Genomic DNA, 17,166 nt, shown 5'->3' with positions numbered 1-17,166 from the left:
ACCTTAAATTCAAATCTTGCAACTCTCCTCTTTGACGCCAACTGATATGCAAATGGCTCACATAGTTACCAGTGAGAAAGGTTGGTTTCTTAGTAGCACAGGCCATTTAAACTTACCCTACCCCATAGCATGTGCTAAGCAGGCACACCAATGCCTTGGGATTGACTCACTGACTGAGGCCTTCTGGAGCTTTAGATTTTTCTTACCCAGAAAATAGGATCAACACCACCGCCATCATGAATTATTCAGTGCCTGTCTGGGCTACTCCCTGGTGAACAATAAAATAATGGAAACTGACAAAATTGATTTGTGGTGAATTTTTAGTGAAGCCAAGTTCATGACAAGTGAGCAAGGGCAAGCAGGGCTCAGAGGAACCTGACCACAAGAAAGGTCAGCCCACAATTCCCCTGGGAACATCGCCACCTGGTCAATAGTACAGCCAGGCTAGAGGCCTGGCATAAGGCTCCTTTTCCTCCTGGGTTAGGGGGAGATGAACGCTGTCTCCTAATGAAAAGGCACAGCCAATTGGGTTCACCGAGCCAGTTCACCAACTAGATGGATGGACAAGCCTCAAATAATTTCATGAATCATTTGAATTGCTAGATAATTAGAAATTCAATAACCAAATCTCTGAACATAATTTCAGCTGTTTAGCAGAGTGTTAAGAAAGAAAGGCTTCAATTCAGCATATTTTGAACTCCTGATTAGGGTTTCACTAATTAAAAGGAAAAAAAGTATTGGCACCATGTCTAATCCTTCCATTAATCTCCCTCAACATGTATTATGCTGACTGTTATTGTGTAATCATTAAATGTAAAATATTAAACTGGACATTTGACTTTATTGATCACATTATGGACTAAGATATAGCAAGTAATTATCTGCCAAGACAGATTCATTGATCGGACTGTCATTGAGAGTTGAAATTGACACATTGTTGATTATTATGGTAGGATACTGTGTTCATCAATTATTTTGTCTCATTTTCTTTGTCATTGTGTATTCTGTATTTATATTCGTTCTTATTTAAAAACTCAAAAGGCAGACTTTTTACCCTAAAATCAGATGTGTGATTTTCTGTGTCGATTAGAAACATTGCCATCTAAGTGCAGAGACTTAGTTTTATAGACTTGAGCATTTTATTTGTTCTAATACCAGGCAATTTTGGATAGTATTTTGTCTCCGTACATCTCAGTATCTCTATTGATAAATAATCTTATCTTTTCTAGACTTTTTCCTCCCTTACTCTGCTGTTTCTTCAGCATTTACAATTCAGTTCAGTTTACTAAGGAGGTATGGAGCCTCCCCATATTCCAGGCACTGTGTAAGGTGCTGCAGATACCAAGATGGGTAAGACAGAGTTCCTATCCTCAGGGAAGCTAAAAATCTAGGGAAGGACACTGACCTGGACCTTAATAGAGAGAACTGAAGCAACAGAGGCTGAGCATGCACAAAATTAGAAGTAAGCAGACTTCTGGTTCATTCTGATGCAGGGTAGGACATTTTAAAATCTTGTGCTAATAACAGGGTAAAAGTTGCCTATCATATTTTGGGAATGGAGAACAAGATAGGATTCTTTTTAAATACCATCCTGAGGCATGCAAAATGCTCTTAGAGTTCACCGCTTACAGAATTTAGAAGCTGACTTCAAGAATGATCTTCAACACAGACCAGAGTTTCATGGAGTTCTTTTCTTAAGGTTGATTTTTAGAGAAGTTCTAATGTGTTGTTTGGGCTTCCCAGGTGGCTCAGTGGTAAAGAATCTGCTGCCAATTCAGGAGCTGCAGGAGATGTGGGTCCAGTCCCTGGGTTGGGAAGTTTCCCTGGAGAAGGAAATGGCAACTCACTCCAGTATTCTTGCTGGGAAAATTCTATGGACAGAGGAGCCTGGCGGGTTGCAGTTCATGGGGTCTCAAAGAGCCTGACATGACTGAGCGACTGAGCATGCATGCAGTGTGTTGTTTGGTCTAACTCCATTATGGTTAGGCCACAGATACATGGTCATGCGATGTATCCTCCTACATATCATTCTTTCCATTGTTAATTTTATACAACATATGGGCAGTCACTATGAGTTACATGTTTTTAAAAAGTCTTTCTTCCCACCCTTTGTGCTTCTGCATTCAGTAGGTACTCAGTTAATGACATTAGAAGCCTCTTTGAGGTAGAGGATAGTGGCCACTTGAACAACCCAAGTTGTTTCAAAATTTCAATTAAAAGAGTTTTGACACATGGTAGATGTGCATTAAATGCCTTTCAGTTTTCCTGGGACAAAGGAGCTCAAGCACCTTCAATAAAGGGGGCTTGATGACTGATTGCATGAATGAATGAGGCTGAAATCCATTTCACTTAAGCATCTTTCTAGTGTTGACATGGGACAGAGCATGGTACAATGGAAATGGCATTGTACATATTTCCTAACCTAGGTTTTGGTCTCAGTGGCTCGAGGAAGTGACTCAATTCTTTTATTCAATAAATAAAGTGGTCAGGACAGATATTTAAGAAAGGCATTTCTCACTCAAATCTACCACTCTATTTTGCCTTGAGTTAGGTAGACCAGTTGTTAGCATTCACAAAAGCAATTAAAAGATAAGGCAATGGAAGCAAGTTGTATTATCCAACCATAATTCCAGGAATTTATGGATTACACAAGAGCCTACATCTCTTCACTCCTATCCATACCAACTCAATCGTCTTTGTGGCTTCTCACTTCATGTATTGGGCTAAAAAGATAAATACACTTCATGAACTTAGTGTAAAACTTTGCTGTTAACTTGTCATGACTTAGACTTTGGGAAGTACTTGTGAGTGAGAAACAGTTCCTTTAAATTTCTGGGTATCTGGAGTCTGTTTTTCTGTACTTCTACAGAACTATGGAGAGAGTCTCCTAGACTAAACTCCACAAATCTTTAAGGCAGAAGATCTCAATCTTTTTTTTTTTAATCTGATTTTATCTGAAACTGGAGATCCTTCTCCAAGAACAATGATGGCGCTCATAAATACAACATTTTGCCTATAATTTCTGGGTAGTGGGAAGGAGCTAAGGGGCTGTTCCCAGGTTAAGAATCACTCTCAAGCCCAATTGGAGAGCCCCATTTTGCTCTGACGTCAATACTTTTGTACTTGAACTCTCTCAGCTCTGCCACCTGCTAGCTGTGTGACCACAAACAAGTGGCTTCACCTTTTGGCCCCTCCTTGCAGCTGGTCGGGAGCATCAGCAGGAGTAGAAGTCAAGCGCCCAGCATCAGGCTTGTTACACAGCAACAGGTACTGACTCACTTACCGTTTCTTTTCGTCCCCTTTCTGCTTGTTTCCCCTAATTGTAGTCCGTCTTGCTTAACTATATGCTTTCCTTTGCAGCTTGGCGTCTTCATTCCTTTTCGTGCTGCGCATAGTCCTCTTCACTGCTGCCCTCAACTTTCTACTCGAACTCTCTATTTGTGTCGTTCAATCTTATAGAATACACTTGGATTTCTTCCCTGTAGCTAAAAAAAGAATCAGCTATTTAGAAATAGCACCACTGTGCTGTTTTGCCAAAATGGGTTCATTTTTAATTCTCCAGATTTGCTACTTCTAAGGTAAAGCCTCAGTCACATTAGCATGGCCTGGAATTTCCCATTTAAAATCTTTCCTGGGGCTGAAAATTAATCTTTCCTTAGGCAGTACCTAAAGGGTATGCGTATTGAGTGATCTAAAGATCAATTAAACACTGACTGAGCTTCAGTAAAGAACTATTTCTCTACACCAAAGAGGCCATGGGAATGCAGGTAGAATCCAGGAACATTGAGTTAAGTTTTCCTAGGCATCTTAAGGAACTCTGAGATTACCAGGGAAGCTGCTGGGGCTCAAACCAAGTGGGTAACCTTGTGCCTCCAAGTATAGGGGATGATTAGAGAACTAACATTTAATAAGTAATAATTATGTGCCAGGTGGAAGTCAGAGGTTGCAGTATGGAAGCCTAAAGCCCACATGTAACCCACAAATGTGAGGTTTACTCTATTCTGATAAATCACAAATCTACATTTAAAGGTAGAAACATTTCATATATATCATGTACACAGACAAGGATCTTGTGGTTTCTCCTGAAAAATTAGAATGTTCAGCAACATTGAGCTCAAATTCTCACATGGCAACAATAAGAGGAAAGCAGGAGACGGTGTCATGAGTAGTGTACAGCTCTCAGTTCACCACAGTTCTCAGCATTCCCTGGAGTTACATACGTGTGCATAGCTGCACTTGCTCCTCTTGCTTCTCATTTCCTCACTGTGATAAACCTTTGAAAATATGCCTCTCTCTCTCTCTCTCTCTCTCTTTCTCTCTCTCTCTCTCTCTCTCTCTCTCTCTATATATATATATATATATATATATATCTGCTTCCCTGGTAGCTCAGAGGTTAAAGCGTCTGCCTCCAATGCGGGAGACCCAGGTTCGATCCCTGGGTTGGGAAGATCCCCTGGAGAAGGAAATGGCAACCCACTCCAATATTCTTGCCTGGAGAATATCATGGATGGAGAAGCCTGGTAGGCCACAGTCCACGGGGTCGCAAAGAGTCGGACACAACTGAGCGACTTCACTTTCATTTTTACTGCATATATACAAATATATATATATTTAATATTTATTTATTTATTTGGCTGTGCCAGGTCTTAGTTGTAGCATGCAGGATCTTTAGCTGTGACATGAAGGATTTTCATCTGAGGCATGCAGGATCTTTAGTTGTGGCAGGCAAACTCTTAGTTGCAGCATATGGGATCCAGTTCTCCAACCAGGGATCAAACCCAGGCCCTCTTCACTGACAGCAAAAGTCCCAGTCACAGGACCACCAGGGAAGTCCCTACACACACACACACGTATGTGTGTATATTAATATATACATATATATATATATACTATGTGTATTATGTGATATATATATATATATATGTAATCTGCTTTTAACTTATTTCATGCAGATGGTGCTGGCTCTATTACAAATGAGAAAATGCAATTTAGGGCACAATTGAAAGGAAACAGTAAGGAGTGTTACCTGAACTTGCCTCTCTAATGTAGACCTAAAAGAATTGTTCTCAACCATGGACAGAGAAGCCCCAGTAAGATGGCCGGTGCTGAGAGAGGGGATCAGAGGACAGACAGACAGAAACCACACAGCCTAATCACATAGACCACAGCCTTGTCTAACTTAATGAAACTGAGCCATGCCAGGTAGAGCCACCCAAGACAGACAGGTCAAGGTGGAGAGTTCTGACAGAATGCGGTCCACTGGAGAAGAGAATGGCAAACCACTTAAGTATTCTTGCCTTGAGAACCCCATGAACAATATGAAAAGGCAAAAAGATAGGACACTGAAAGATGAACTCCCCAGGTCGGTAGGTGCCCAACATGCTATTGGAGATCAGTGGAGAAATAACCCCAGAAAGAATGAAGACATGGAACCAAAGCAAAAACAACATCCAGTTGTGGATGTGACTGGTAATGGAAGCAAGGTCTGATGCTGTAAAGAGCAATATTGCATAGGGACCTGGAATGTGAGGTCTATGAATCAAGGCAAATTGGAAGTGGTCGAACAGGAGATGGCAAGAGTGAACGTTGACATTTTAGGAATCAGCAACCTAAAATAGATGGGAATGGGTGGATTTAACTCAGATGACCATCCTATCTACTACTATGGGCAAGAATCCATTAGAAGAAACGGGGTAGCCATCGTGGCCAACAAAAGAGTCCAAAAAGCAGTACGCGGACAGAATCTCAAAAACAACAGAATGATCTCTGTTCATTTCCAAGGCAAACCATTCAATACCACAGTGATCCAAGTCTATGCCCCGACCAGTAACGCTGAAGAAGCTGAAGTTGAACAGTTCTATGAAGACCTCTAAGACCTTTCAGAACTAACACCCAAAAAAGATGCCCTTTTCATCATAGGGGACTGGAATGCAAAACTACCACACAATTACACTCATCTAACATGCTATTAAAATAATGCTCAAAATTCTCCAAGCCAGGCTTCAACAGTACATGAACCAAGAACTTACAGATGCTCAAGCTGGTTTTAGAAAAGACAGAGGAACCAGAGATCAAATTGCCAACATCCTCTGGATCATCAAAAAAGCAAGAGAGTTCCAGAAAAACATCTATTTCTGCTTTATTGACTATGCCAAAGTCTTTGACTGTGTGGATCACCACAAACTGGAAAATTCTGAAAGAGATAGGAATACCAGATCACCTGACCTGCCTATTGAGAAACCTATATGCAGGTAAGGAAGCAACAGTTAGAACTGGACATGGAACAACAGACTGGTTCCAAATAGAAAAAGGAGTAAGTCAAGGCTGTATATTTTCACCCTGCTTATTCAACTTATATGCAGAGTACATCATGAGAAACGCTGGGCTGGAAGAAACACAAGCTGGAATCAAGATTGCCGGGAGAAATATCAGTAACCTCAGATATGCAGATGACACCACCCTTATGGCAGAAGGTGAAGAGGAACTCAAAAGCCTCTTGATGAAGGTGAAAGTGGAGAGTGAAAAAGTTGGCTTAAAGCTCAACATTCAGAAAACGAAGATCATGGCATCTGGTCCCATCATTTCATGAGAAATAGATGGGGAAACAGTGGAAACAGTGTCAGACTTTATTTTTCTGGGCTCCAAAATCACTGCAGGTGGTGACTGCAGCCATGAAATTAAGACGCTTACTCCTTGGAAGGAAAGTTATGACCAACCTAGATAGCATATTCAAAAGCAGAGACATTACTTTGCCAACAAAGGTCCGTCTAGTCAAGGCTATGGTTTTTCCTGTGGTTATGTATGGATGTGAGAGTTGGACTGTGAAGAAAGCTGAATGCTGAAGAATTGATGTTTTTGAACTGTGGTGTTGGAGAAGACTCTTGAGAGTCCCTTGGACTGAAAGGAGATCCAACCAGTCCATTCTGAAGGAGATCAGCCCTGGGATTGCTTTGGAAGGAATGATGCTAAAGCTGAAACTCCAGTACTTTGACCACATTATGTGAAGAGTTGACTCATTGGAAAAGACTTTGATGCTGGGAGGGATTGGGGGCAGGAGGAGAAGGGGGCAACAGAGGATGAGATGGCTGGATGGCATCACCAACTCGATGGACGTGAGTCTGAGTGAACTCTGAGAATTGGTGATGGACAGGGAGGCCTGGCGTGCTGCAATTCATGGGGTCGCAAAGAGTCGGACATGACTGAGCGACTGAACTGAACTGAACTGAGGAAGTTAAAGAAATAAGATTGAACAAAACTTCTAGCAGCTGCTGCTGCTAAGTCAATTCAGTTGTGTCCGACTCTGTGCGACCCCATAGATGGCAGCCCACCAGGCTCCCCCATCCCTAGGATTCGCCAGGCAAGAACACTGGAGTGGGTTAGCATATAAATGGAGTTTGGAAGGAATCAAAAATAGAGGAAGCCTTAGCTAAAGCATGTACTTAAGGAGATGTTATCCACTAACCCAGTTTGACAGATGTATCACAAGGAGAGAATGTTGGTGGGGAAAAGTGATAAGGACATTCATTAGGAATTAAGCCTCCCCATAGCTTTCTTTGTCTCCCTTTTCTGGGTCTTGAAAATGACTCATTGGTTCAGGATTGAAAGCAAGGACCAGAATATTCTTTATGGTCAATGGAGAAGCTCTTCCTTAGAAATTTGGCAGGTATTCCAGATGGATGGATGGCCTGCTTTGCTTGTTGTTGTTGTTTAGTTGCTAAGTAGTGTCTGATGTTTTTGCAACACTATGGACTGTAGCCGGCCAGGCTCCTCTGTCCATGGGGTTTCCCCGGCAAGAATATTGGTGTGGTTGCCATTTCCTTCTCCTGGAGATCTTCCCAAACCAGGGATGGAACCCAGGTCTCTTGCATTGGCAGGCTGGCTCTTTACCCCTGAGCCAGCCTGGAAGCCCATTGCTTTGGCTTGAACCATGTTTAATCACTGTATTTTAGCCAATGACACACTGTCAGTGATGTGTGTGCCTGTGTCTATGTGTGAGAGGGGTAGCTATAGATTTAAAAGTTCTTAATTTCATCACCTGAGAGAGGCAGCTATCATATTTCTAAATAAGAGTTTTGCTTAGGCATCTCAATGGTAAAAAAAAAAAAAAAATTAAACATTCATTAATTTAAAATCCATTGTCTCTACAGTACTGAGTTAATTTAAAGCTCTTTTATGAGATTCACTTATGAAATTCAAACCCATGCTCTCATGTACTGACAGCCTCAAATGAACTGTCAGAGACAGAATAGTCTCTTAGTGAAACAGATTTGATAATGAAAGAATTTTTTGTAGGACTAAATTAATTATTAATTTATTGACTATTCCAAGCTGTGGAAGGAAATAAAATCTATCTGTAACCAAGAAATGTTTCTCTGCTCAGATTTTATTTGCCATGATACATCGAATGGTCAATGTAAAGTGAACATCCTTAACATATTTATACTGTGTCAGTTGTGTATTATTGGTTGTGTGCTTGCGTGCTCAGTCGTGTCTGACTGGGACCCCACGGACTGTAGCCTGCCAGGCTCCTCTGTCCATGGGATTTTTCAAGCAAGAATACCTGAGTGGGTTGCCGTTTCCTCCTCCAGGGATCTTCCCAACCTAGGGAATAGAATCGGTGTCTCCTGTGTCTCTTTCATTGGCAAGTAGATTCTTAACCCTGAGCCATCTGAGAAGCCCATATTATTTGTCATACATCAAAAATAAATGCTTCAGGAAACAAGACATATCATAAGGATATATCATATGATTACATCTGACCATAGATGTAAAATTTTCCTTAACTGGTGGTTTTCTTTTATTATTCAGACACTCATAGACCCAAGGAAGCTTCAATATTTCCTACATTCCTAACCCCAAATCTATGAGTATGTTCCTGGTATTGGATTAGAATTTGCACTTATACTATTTTGCAAAGGATTTGCTAAGTTGTTTTATAGTATAAATAAATTACTAGGTCCTAAGTTAATATGTTCTTAGAAAGCCAATATAATGGATGATGGTACTAATTATATATAGATCAATAGTTAATATGGTTATTATAAATGTCTCATCAGTTTATGAACACAGAAAATGAGATTTACATCAGTTCATTCATTTTCATCCAGGCATCCATTTTTTCACTTGTTTATTTAGTAGAAATGGATCAGAAACACTCCCAAGTACAAACTGACAATTGTGCCAAAAATTGTCAGTTTAGATCACAAAACCTTTTTTCTCATATGTATTTTCATGGCACCTGACCTAGTGTTAGGTCAAGATCAGTGTTCCCACATGGGCTATGGCTCTCTGGCAACAGAATTATTTGAGATTCCTACTAAATGCAGATTCCTGGGCCACCTCCAGCTCTCTCTATTAAGATAACTCTGTGAGCAGTCCATAGAAGTCTACAGTCCCTACAAGTTTACAATTTAATGGATTCTCCAGATGATTCTTAAATATCTCAAGTTTGTGTCTTACCATTCTAGATATCCTTTTTCTTCAGGCCATCCATCCCAACCTTCCTTGCTACATACACATACATAGTCAAAATTGAACTTCAGGAGATGAAAGGTACAATGTCTGAAGTGAAAAAACACACTAATTGAAATTTTAAAATTAAGCTTAATTTTTTAAGATTAGTGAACTTGAAGATATGCCAATTATTACTAGCCATAGGGAAACATTCATAGAAAAAAAGGTTAAAAAAATCAGCAAACTGTAGGACAACTTCAAGTCGCCTAATATATATAAAATTGTAATTCCCCAAAAAAAGAATACAGTAAAAGCATGATCCATAAAACAGCAAATTGACAAATAGGAAGTTAAATTTACTGCAAACTTCTGCTCTTCAAAAGATCCTGCTAAAAAAGTGAGAAAACAAGTCAAAGGCTGGGAGAAAATGTCTGTAAATCATATATTTAATAGAAGACTTACCTATAGAATATAAGTAATTCAATAAAAAAACATAAATAGGCAAAAGATTTGGACAAATAACTTCACTTCTTCAAACATACATGGTTTGCAAATGAGCACATGAAAAGATGTTCAATATCTTTAGTCACTAGGGAAGAGAAACTGAAAACCACAGTGAGATATTTATACTACTACACATCTCTATTAGGATGACTGAAAATAAAAAGAGTTGGTGAGAAATGTGGAGGAACTGAAACTTTCTTCATATCTTGGTAGTGAGAATATGAAATAGTACAACCACTTTGGAAAACAGATTGACAGTTTCTTAAAATTTAAGCATACATCTACCATATGAGCCATTCATTATGCTCCTAGATATGTACCTAAGAGAAACACAATGATATGTCCACACGCTCATATGCAAATGTATATAGCAACTTCTTTTGCAGTAGTCAAAAAAACTGGTTGCACCCCAGATGTCTATCAATAGTTGAATGGAAAAATGATGAAATATATCTATATAATGGAATGCTAACCCAGTAGTATAGAGGAATGAACTGTTGACATACATAACATATATATAAATCTCTACATAATTATACTGAGTGGAAGAATCCAGATACAAAAGAGTACATTCAGTATAATTTCATTAATATAAAATTCTAGAAAATACAAACTAATCTACAGAGACAGAAAGCAGGTCAGTCGTTGCCTGGGGGATCAGGTAACACAAAGAGGAGCGAGAGGGCGGAAGCAGAGAGGAAAACAGGTAAACATTTGGGGATGATGAGCTTGCTCACCATCTTGATGCTGGTGATGTCAAAGCTTATCAAATTATACACTTTGTGTGATGCCTACTGTACTGTATATCAGTAAGCTCAAGAAAGCTGTTAAAAATAACTTAAATGATGAAAAGATAGTAGGGATCTATCAGGCTAAATGATTACTATTAACCCCTGGGACCTGAAACAAAAGTTTAGGAGGGAATCACTCTGTTGCTTATGCCAAGTGGTGCTGTTTTAGTCTTAACATTTTTAGAAAACAGTAATAACAGCCTGGGGCTTAAATGCATTTGTTCACTGTTTAATTCCACTGCTATTCAAACATTGCATATCTGATATTTGTAATACTAAAAATCTTTAAAGACTCTACTTTGGTTGTGCTAAGGAAATATGTAACTAGAGGCCTCCCACCACTCAGTCTGGGTGTGTTCTAGCCATGTACCTTTGATGAAAGTATGTGAAACTATCTTTACTTGGGAAGCTCAAGAAAAGCTATACAAAATAGTCTCAAACATCTTCAGAGCCTTTAAGTCTGGTCAAGCTCTGAAAATAACTGTAGTTGTGATGTCGTATTAAAAGCCTCACAGATTGGCAAAAATGAAAAACCAAGCTATTCTGTTTTACACTTGACAGCACCCATGGATTACTCTTGACTTCTAACCTCATGCAAATGCTCTACTGGGGGCAAGAAGTCTCCCTAAATATGGGCTCCCACTCGTCACAGCTCCTTCTGTCCTCTTAGCTCCTTCTGCTTTCTTAGCTCCTTCTGCCTTCTTAAAGACACCTTCCACTTGAAGTCAATTTAAATAGGACTCAGTTGTACCCCAAACATCTATATTTGCCATCGCCCAGATATGATTCTCAAAACTGAATTACATTGTAATGATGATTGTGTATGCATTTCTCTCATTCATTCAACAAATACTTATTGAATACTTACTATACTGTGTTTTCACATGTTGTGTGAAACATACAAAATCTCTGCCATCATGGCTATTGGGGACAGGGAGGAAACTGAAAATAAACAAAATGAATGAAAAAATATCAGAGAACCGGAAGCATTACATTGAATAGGCCGGACGCTTTCAGATCAGAGCAGAAAACCACTTATCCCTGTAGCTTCTTTAAACATATTTAGTGGATTGGTTTACCACTGAGTGGTCCACTGCCCCCACAAACACCAGGGGCATATGGAAGGCTTCCAAGTGGTGCCCAACACTCCAGCATTCCAACACTTTCTTCAGACAGGCTTTTTCCTGGTCTTTTGCATGTCAGCCCTTCAAGGTGAGCAATGAGCTAAGGTTCGTGAACTATTTTCTGGAAGGCTGCATACATGGTCTAGCTTCTTGCTTTGGCATAAAAGCTTTATGTGGTACTTATTGCTTTGTACTCAGCCTCTACTCCTGCATCATCAGCTGAAACTGAGTCAGAAAGCATTCCTCTTAGAGAGGTATGATTATAGACATTTTATAGCAGGAAACAACCAAGAAGATCATGTCATTAAGGTGGAAAACAGGTTTTATCTCTCATTTTAAATTCAAATATTCAGTTATGATTGCTCTGAATGAAAACAAATAATGAGGCTCAGGATCAAGTTGAAGAACACCATGAAAGATGATCGAGGTCAGCAGAGGCCAAGGGCAACAATAGCTGAATATGAAGTGTCTGCCATAATGCAGTCATTTTTAGGATGAGAAGTAAGTACACCGAAAGGCAATTAGAGGTTTCTGCTACATGCAGTACAAAATCAGCTTAAATTTTTTAACTGATGATCAAGACTATGAGATTTGGCTCCAATATACACGTCCAGCCTTTTCTTCTACTACTTCCCTGGCCCTCAGCCTTGGCTGACCCCTGATATTTTGAAAACAGCAACAGTTGACCACCTGTCTTTCCTTAACCAAAAAGGAACTTCTATGTTTCCTTGATTTTATTTAAAGCCATCCCCTCTACTCAGAAAGGCCTGTATCCAATTTCCCTGTATCCAAAGGAGCCTGTATCCAAAGGAGCAGAATGCCAGCTCCTTTAGGATCTCCTCCCTAAGCCCCCTAGATCCCTCTCCCCCATCCTCCCATAGCATTGGATCAGGCCTCCATCATAGCACTGGTACATCCTGCCAGCTCAGGGATGCATACATGTTTGCAGTAACCTCCATGACAGAGGCTGGTATCTCTCCCCATATCTCTTCCCTGCTTTCTGTTTAGTGGTAAAACCCCTGGTTTTTAGCTGAGTACTTAAGTGCTAGAATAAAGACAAGATTTCCAAGCCTGTCTTTTAGCTAGACGTGTGGCCATATGCCTAAGTTCTGCCCATGTGAGAGAAACAGAAATTGCATGCATGAGTGCCTGCTAAGTCGCTTCAGTTATGTCCTCTTTGTGACCCCATGGACTGTAGCTCACCAGGCTCCTCAGTCCATGGGATTCTCCAGGCAAGAATACTGGAGTGCGTTGCCATGCCTTCCTCCAGGGGATTTTCCTGACCCAGGGATCAAACCCCCGCCTGTTAGGTTTCCTGTATAGGCGGGCGAATTCTTTACCACTAGCGCCACCTGGGAAGCCTAGGAGTTGCACAGGCAACCTCTAGGAAACATCCTTAAAGGGAAGGCCTGTGTTCCATTTCTTCTCTTCATCTTTCTCCTCCCTCTAGAATGCAGTTATGATCCTGGAGGCTTAAGCAGCCGTATTAGACCATGAGAAGAAAGCCATGTGTTGAAGACAGTGGAGTAGCTTGACACAAAGAGTCACAAGTTCAGGCTTAGATGGATTATCTCCTGACTGTTTACCTAAGAGGAAATAAACCTCCGTCCTGCTTAAGCCATTACTTTGGGGTTTCTGTGTCTCACAACCAAAGTGTAACTGTTACGCCCTTTCATCTTCCCCATGGCACCAGACTTCTGCACACTAGGCCACAGGAACTTTGAGGAAATGAATTCCAGCAGCCATCTGCAACTCAAGAGACCTACAACAATCAGGCAGGTAGCATTAAAGTGTGAACATTTGGGCCTGGAAAGGACCATGGAGAAGGGTCATATGCAAACAAAGTATGATATTTAGTTTGATTTTACACACACATCCAATGAACTAATGAAGCTTTTCCAGGAAGACTTTTTTCTTCTTGACTTAATAAAATTTTTCCTTTTTTGAACATCTGTAACACTACATTGTAATAGTATTTTCAACCTTTCCCTACCTTTTATTATGATGACTTATAAGCTCACCTCATACTCTTAAGCAATTTTTCAACTCCTTGAAGTCAGGGGCTGTATCTTATGGATTTTTGTGTCCTCCAGGGCACCTCAGGTGCTGGTAGGCACTGCTGGATTGCTTCTGGACGGACAGAGGTAAGGAATAGCTCAAAAAGCACACTCAAAAAAATGACTTCAAATCCATATTCATTTTTCAGCCTAGCCCAGCGTCTAATCACTCTAGGTGGTACTGCTTTCTGTAATTTACTCTCAGTCGCTGATAAACATCAAGCATGTGGACAATCACCTTGGGATACAGATGCCGCAGCTCGCAAGGCTGAGGCTTAGAGCTGACAAGGGGCTCTGGTGCTAGCTTTATCCTACAGAAACTCTCTTGTTTCTTCTATTTGTTAAACAAAGTAAAAACCCACCTGCTCAGCCTGAGCAACTGTTTCCAATCAATAATTAAGTAACTTTAAGATCCCGATCTATATAAACTTATCAATATTTTCACTGAAAAGGAATCAATATAGACAGAGGGAAGCATCTAAGTAAACCCTTTTAATGGCTGTGTTTTGGCTGTGAAAAGTAAATGAATTGATTAAATGAGTGGCCGATACTGGCCTGCCAATGCAATTCTTTTTTCACTCTCATAAACATGCCCAACAATCCAGTTTAACACTCTCCCTTGGTGTTGCATTACTGTGATAAAGTTCTGTTCTAAATGTTCTACTCAAAAGGAGGCATTTGCTTATATTAAATGTAGAGAGTTTCTGAGTTAATAATTATTGATATCTAAGCTACTGTGTTAGTACTTTACACAAAGCATTTAAAACTGGCAAAACCCTGTTAGATGGACATTATTATTACTTCTCATTCTACAGATGGTGGGACAAAGCCTTTAGAAAAGGGACATAAATACTTCTTCCCATATCCCAGTGACTTCCCCGATGGCTCAGCAGTAAAGAATATGCCTGCAATGCAGGAGGCACAGGAGATGGGAGTGCGATCCCTGGGTGGGGAAGATCCCCTGGAAGAGGAAATGGCTACCCACTCCATTAATCTTGCCTGGAGAATCCCATGGACAGAGGAGCCTGATAGGCTACAGTCCAAAGGGTCAGAAAAAGCCAGAGTCTAAGTCTGTGGGTCTTAGAATATTCTGTGTCTTGAATTGGGTGGGACCTTGAGCATGTACACACATATGAAATTGTATTGAGCTGACATTTAAGATTAGGTACTTCACTATATTTATGTCATGCCTCAAAGCAATTTTTAAAGTAATACTCTGTGCTTTTGATTCTACTGAGTGGCCTTCTCTCTTAGTCTCCACTTCTCTGTGCTCCTGACTTGGAGCTGGCCTCTTCCTGAAACAACAGTGAAAAGCCAATGGAAAATTCTCAACAGAGATGAAAAATTAACTGTAGGTCCCACCATACAACCTTTTTATCCAGTCTGTTGGTTTCTAAAGCAGTGCCAGCCCTCACATTTAGAATTTATTTGTAGATTAGATTTCACATTTGCAACATAGAAGTGAAAATTCTTTGTCAAGCCCCAATTTCAAGACTTCAGGTGCAACATGTGCGTGTGTATCTGTGTTCTTTTCTGTGCATTCAGATATACAAATTGGGCTTCTTTTGTATTTCTGAGGAAAGTGAAAGTGAAAGTGAATTCGCCCAGTCGTGTCCTACTCTTTGCGACCCCACGGACTGTAGCACACCAGGCTCCTCCCTCCATGGGATTCTCCAGGCAAGAGTACTGGAATGGGTTGCCATTTCCTTCTTTTCCTAAATATATACATCATCAACATTTATTAATTAAATCACACATATGAAAGAAGGGGGTTTGCATCTTTATCAAAATATCAGAGACCACTGAAGTGTAAGAGACCTTGGCAATAGAGATCATTCAGCTCATCTCCCCACCTTGTCAGAATCCTTTCAGTGGTGTCCCTGACTGAGGGCCATGATATGACAATGAAGTTTAATTAAGACGTCCAGAGAGTTTCTGTCTTGTTGGTCACTGGGTCATCTGAGGATGTGAGAGACTGAAGGACAGATATGGGCCTCCAAAAGGGAAGAGCCGCCAAATAGCTTTTAGATGTAATCAATACAGAACAATTCAACAGCCATAAGAATTGTGACATCTCCCTTTGGGCTCTTGCCTTGTCTTATAAAGCAAGCCACTTTAAGTTTAGAGCAATTCAGTGCTTGGATTGTTGGAAATAGGCATGTCAGAGAAATGTAAAAGTTGCACTGGCATTTTAGGTCGGCTCTGCCCTTCAGCGGCAGAGGAAATCTTACCTCCCATTACATCTGCCCCCGTAACCCAGGACCCTTCAGCCGCCTTCCCCAGTTGGGAGCCACTGTACACACTTTCTTTCTTTGTAAATATTTTTTTCAAAGGTCCATTTTTTGAAAGAATAAATGCACATTCTCATCCAGAAAGGTTGAAACTCCCCTTTTCCATTTCCCTCTCTGCCCTTCTTGGAATTGCCTCTCCCCTGTGGAGCACAGTGGAGGAGCACTCACTCACGCTCTGCAGAAAAGGGTTTCTATGTGACAGAATGGCAACCCTCCAACTACAAAAGTGACCTGAAAATTGCACAGAGCACTTTACTAGCTGCTGATGGGCCCCAGTCATGAATAATTATTGATCTGCAGGGTCTGAAAGTTAGATAATTAATGCTTAGAAGAGTGCAAAAGACACATTTTAGAAGAAAGTAAATTATTTCTGTGTCCCCAGTCTATTCCGTTATGTTTTAAGTACTTGCCACCTTGTCTCTTTTAAAAAGAAAACAACCTAGTTAATATTTATATAGCAAAAGATAACAATTGATAATGTGAGTCAGTTTTAAGCAAGTTTCATATTTTGTTCTTGTTACAAAGCCTACTAGAGCAGTCATTAGAAAAACAGAAAGCTAAATCTTTAGAGAGATATCAAAGTTAAAGTGTACATTAAAGTAGAAAAGCCATTTTCCCTAAAATTATATGTGAAATATTTGCCTGGAATATTTCATTACCCTTCCCCAAAATATTTAATGCAATATTCAGTGCCCAAAAGCCCTGAAATCATAGCGACTATTGCTTCTGTATCTGGTGATAAAAAAAAAAAAGCCCAAGCAATCATACAGAAGAAGGAAAGCCAGCATTTCCCAGGCACCCAGTATTAATGAGGCATCTTTCTAGGATAAGAGAAATAGCATTTAAAAACCTTTTAAAATGTTGTAAGGATTAAACAACAAGCACAAAGAGCATAGAACAATGCCTGGCATTTAGCAGAAATTAAATAAATTGCAGCTATTTATAT

At 40.2% G+C, this 17,166-nt stretch overlaps 1 non-coding gene across 1 annotated transcript; it reads left to right on the top strand.

Annotated features, from left to right (window-relative positions):
• The first annotated feature begins 4,375 nt into the window (after positions 1 to 4,375).
• On the top strand, positions 4,376 to 4,447 carry TRNAW-CCA (transfer RNA tryptophan (anticodon CCA)). The gene has a single exon. It is a non-coding gene; the product is annotated as a tRNA-Trp (tRNA).
• The last annotated feature ends 12,719 nt before the right edge of the window (positions 4,448 to 17,166 follow it).

Source organism: Bos grunniens, chromosome 3 (assembly GCF_055505025.1).
Source record: "Bos grunniens cultivar Pamir isolate PY7600 chromosome 3, Bosgru_T2T1.0, whole genome shotgun sequence".
In the NCBI taxonomy this organism is placed as follows: Eukaryota; Metazoa; Chordata; class Mammalia; order Artiodactyla; family Bovidae; genus Bos; species Bos grunniens.
This window is presented reverse-complemented; position numbering and strand designations above follow the sequence as displayed.